Here is a 5,000-nt window from a genome sequence, read left to right on the forward strand (position 1 = left end):
AACACATCTAATTATGTATATAAGTGCTAGTTCGACTTAATCCTTTAGTATTCTTACTTATTTATTAACATATGTATTTTTCTGTTAATTACAGATTCATCTTCGTGAGCCGTCGCTTGCAGTTTTCTAGGAAGGCGCCTGTGCTTCCCTCTGACTAATCAAATAATTCCCACGAAAGAGTAGAAAGATAAAGTGATATAGTAAAAATCAAAATACAAAAAATGATAAAATATAGTGAAGAAAGTGTTCTATAGATGTATGAATAATACTTTTGTTAGGATAAGCTAAAAAGAAATGATTGCTCAAGGTGTTCTTTCTCTCTTGTATGAACAGCATAAAGGTACTATTAGTCATTAATGGTTATGGATAATACTTGATAAAAAGAATTCAAAAACAAATAGGTGAGAGAAAAAAAGAAAACAGAAAATAAATGAAAACAGAAAAGGACGTCGTGTGGAAATAACGAAATAAGAAAATCTAACTAAAGCGCCTATTTAGACTTAGTTCAGTGTGTCACGAACTGGTGCTTCAAAAAAGGTTTCCAAACATGAACGATTCGGGAAATCACTGTTTCGAAAAGCGTCCAGAACGTAAGAAAAAATGCCACACGGCAAGCGTTGGCAGCGGCACAAATGGTGGAAACGGTAGTGTTGGCAGCAACTCGAGCGGCAGCAGTAGTGGCGGAAGCAATCACACTGTTGGAAGAGGGAACGTCGGCAGCAACATCGACGGCAGTGCGGATAGCGGCGGCAACGGGAGTTTCGGGAGCAGTGGGTCGAGCTCGGCCGGCGTGAGTCCTCGCTTCTACCGACTGCATGACGCGAGGAGTAACGGAAGCGGCGACGACGAGAGAGAAGGGAGGAGAGGAGAAGGCAGTGGAGGAGAAGTAGAGGGAAGACGAGGAGGAGGAGCAGCGGAATTAGAAGAAAACGGAAGAGGAGACGTAGAAAAAGGAGGAGGGAAGAGAGACTTAGAAGGCGGAGGACAAGGAGACGTAGAAAAAGGAGGAAGAGGAGATATAGAAAAAAGAGGAGGAAGAGGAGGAGGAAAAAGAGAATTAGAAGGAGGGGGACAAGGAGACATAGAAAAAGGGAGAGGAAAAGGAGAAGGAGGAGGAGCGGGAAGGGGTGGAGGAAGAAGGGAACTAGAAGTTGGACAGGCGGGAGGAGGAGAAGGAGGAGGAGGAAGAGGTGGTATTGGAGGAGGAGGAGTGAAAGAAATTGGCAGAGGAGAGGGAAGAGCAGGAGGAAGAGGAGGAGGAAGCATGGGAGAAGGAAGAGCAGGAGGAGTGATCCCCAGAGAAAAGGAAGGAGGAAGAGAAAGAGGAGGAATTCTCACAGTCAGTAAAGTGAGAGTTTTAGAAGGAGGGAGAGAGGGAGGAGAAAATTCCGGAAGAGAGGGAGGAGTAAGAGGAGGAGGAAGAGCAGAGAATCGAGGAGGAATTGGAGAAAGGGGAGGAATAGGGAGAGAATGTGGAGGAGGTGCAGTAGTAGGAGGAGGTGGTAGGAGAACACCAGATAAAGGAGGAGGAGGAGGACCAGGAAGAAGTTCAGGTAGTCCTGTAAGAAACAAAATCCCAGGAGGAAGGGGAGGAAGAGCAGAAGGAGGAGTAGAAGGAGGAGCGAGAGGAGCAGAAGAAGGGAGAGGGCGCTCAGGAAGAGGAGCAGGACCGCGAGGAGGCGGCGGGAATGGCGTGGCGAGCCCCCGGGGAGGGCGAGGCGTCCTGGGGATCGCGTCCTCGCCGGGCCCTGGCGGGAGAGCAGGCCCTTTGGGGAGACCGCCAGGATCCCACCCAGGGGGCGCCGAGCTGCCGCCGGGAGAGAGAGGATACCACAGAGAAGGGGACGTGGAAGAGGGAAGAGGAGAGGAGGAGGAGCAGGCGGACGGAGGAGGCGAGAAGGACAAGAAGGACCGGCACCACCGCCACCCTCACGTGCAAGACAACCGTCCATTTCTTCAGCGCGTCTTCGGCCTCCTCAAGCGCCTCTACAGCACGGAGAAGGAAGGTCAGTTCGGGACTTGTTTATTTGTTAGTAGATTTTCTGTTAGGCTTTCCTCGTGGTCTTTGTATATTCATGTGTTTAGTTTATTCTTCATGTGTTTATTTCTTTCAGTGTTTTCCTGTACGTCATCCAAGTGTTCGGGAAAAACAAAGGCATATTTGTGTTGTCTCAAGGTGTTTATGTTCGATCCTGCCCTGTGCATCTTTCTGTGTGTATGTGTGCGTATATATATATATATATATATATATATATATATATATATATATATATATATATATATATATATATATATATATATATATATATATATATATATATATATATTATAAACAAAGTATCTTCAACATCCTATGTGAATAGTTTTATTACGTTGATAACGACAGTAGCTATATTAACGACAATAAGTAGCAACAGTAGCAACAGCAATCACCACACAATAGCGATAAAAATAGCAACAAAAACAAACAAACAAAACGAAGCACAAAATGATATATAAAAATGGCACGAAACCGAAAAGGGAGCAGTGTCCACGAACGTTCTCAGAAACTCTGAGAGTAAAATTATCTGGGTGTCTGAGTCAGAAAAGAGTGTCTGAGCGAGGAAAAGTGTCTCAAAATTTGTCGGAGACATTTTCTTCGCGTGTTCTCAATAAATTTGTCTCAGGCAGCCGCTGTACCACATATAAAAATAACAGATAATTGGATCAAACAAATATTTTTAGATTACTCGTAATGGCGTATAAATGGTTTGCTCCGATATCATACTAATGCATCATAAACACGTTCATTTCTAATAAAGCCTGACAGATATTAAATGATATAATTGAACATATGGCAACCGCTCCATTCGTTTGTCTACAGCGTTCATTCGCGGTCATCAATTTATTTAATCAGTTTATTCAAAAATATATTCAAATATATGCAGAAGAAATAGTGTAATGTGCTGGAATTACACATATAAATGCATATTTACAGGAACACTCACACACAAAAAAAAAAAAAAAAAAAAAAAAAAAAAAACAATTGGGATTCATAAAACCTCACAATTAATAATGATGTATTTTTTTTTTGATAAAGTAAAATATATATTGTACAGGAGTAACTCACACAAAAGGCCTAGTTACGTAAATAAACAAGGAAAAGAATAGGAATGCAATGTTTAGGCCGCGGCAGTTGGTCGGCAGCCTAGGTAGCCATAAATCAGAGGAGACAAATCATGAAGTTCAGAGAAGTTTGAGTAATTATAGAGTTGTTGTCAACATGACAGTATTTTTTTCTCTTTAACAGAGACTGACAAAATATATAAGCCAAACTATTAACACCCTGGTATAAGATTCTATAGAAGTTAGAAATGATTCTTTTATGAATGAGTATACAATATATATAAACATTTAGCTTGTTTCTTGTAACACATTAGAATTGCTCTAATCTGAGCTAATTATAAAGTGGTAATAGAACCCTCTGTATGCTCTAAAGTGTTTTTGAAAGAAAAAAAATGAAGTACATAATTCAGCTATATTCAAATTAGCTCTATAGAAATATTAAAATGATGATAATAATAAGAACTATAAGTACACTAATGAACTATTGTTCTTCAAGAGTTAAAGATTAAAATTAGCTCTGTAACTTTAAATCACTTTCAGTATAAGATTATTATAGAATTTAGGGATTATGGTTTTATGAATAAGGGTAAAAAATGTTTATATATATATGTATATATATATATATATATATATATATATATATATATATATATATATATATATATATATGTATATATATATATATATATATATATATATATATATATATATATATATATATATATATATATATATAATACATACTGCAGGAAGAGGAGCAGCAGTAGGCCTCAAATAAATTCAAAACAGCTCTATGATTTAGGGTCACTTTCAGTAAAAAAAAAGTTCAAATGATGATAATGACATTGATAATAATGATAAAAACTAAATAGTCCACAAATGGATTTCATTATCATTTCACAAGTAACTCATAAAACAGAAAAAAAACTTTACAAGTTACAAGAAACTTTATTCACCAAACGATCTTATATCGTCTATAATAATTAAAGGAGGATGTTGGAAGTTGTGTTTATATGTTATGTAAGTCTTTATTGTTATTAGAATAAAGATGTGGTCATCATAATGTCTCATGGCACATTTATTATTTATATTGTTCAGTCTGTTAATATGCCTTATACATACATGCACACACTCACACACACACACACACACACACACACACACACACACACACACACATATATATATATAGATAGATAGATAGATAGATAACATATGCATGCATATGTAAACGAATATACATATATAGGCCTATAAATCCCCGCACAGGACTCTCTCGCCTCGTCTTTCTTCATCAGACGATTTCTGTCTGAGAGCGTCCGGGGACACCGCGCAAGGTTCCGAAGAGAAGAGAGAAAAGTGAGAAAACAAACAAAGATCCAAAAGCTTGCCAGAGTTCGGGGGTAAACAGCAAGGTCACCCAAAGCTCGCAGGTAAACGCCCGGAGCTGCGCGAGAAAGTTGCAAAGTGTCACTCTAATTAAAGCTTCCTTTGGCAAGGCGGAAGTTGATGAGTGAAGTCGAAGGGAATGGATTGGTGGGGGGGGGGGAAGGGGAAGGAAGGGGGGAGAATAAGGTCAAGGGAAGATCGAAGGAAAAAGGTCGAGAGGGTAAGGTCAAGGGGGTCGAGTGGGAAAGGTCGATAGGGTTAAGGTCTGAAGGAAATTAAAGAGTACTTATTAGGATTAAAATCAAGCACGACGATTTACGCAAGATCAAGGAGCAACTTAAAGAATCTAGTCAAGAAGCAGATTCAAGTGAGGTCAAGAGGAAAGGTCACAGGTAAAGGAATCGGACGGAAGGGTAAGTGGTGGAGATTGATCGAGGGAGGAGAAGTAAGCGAAGAAAATTAAACTTAAAATTAAGGTCAGAGTTCAAGATGAAAACCAGGGATGG

This window comes from Penaeus monodon, chromosome 17 (genome assembly GCF_015228065.2).
Source record: "Penaeus monodon isolate SGIC_2016 chromosome 17, NSTDA_Pmon_1, whole genome shotgun sequence".
In the NCBI taxonomy this organism is placed as follows: Eukaryota; Metazoa; Arthropoda; class Malacostraca; order Decapoda; family Penaeidae; genus Penaeus; species Penaeus monodon.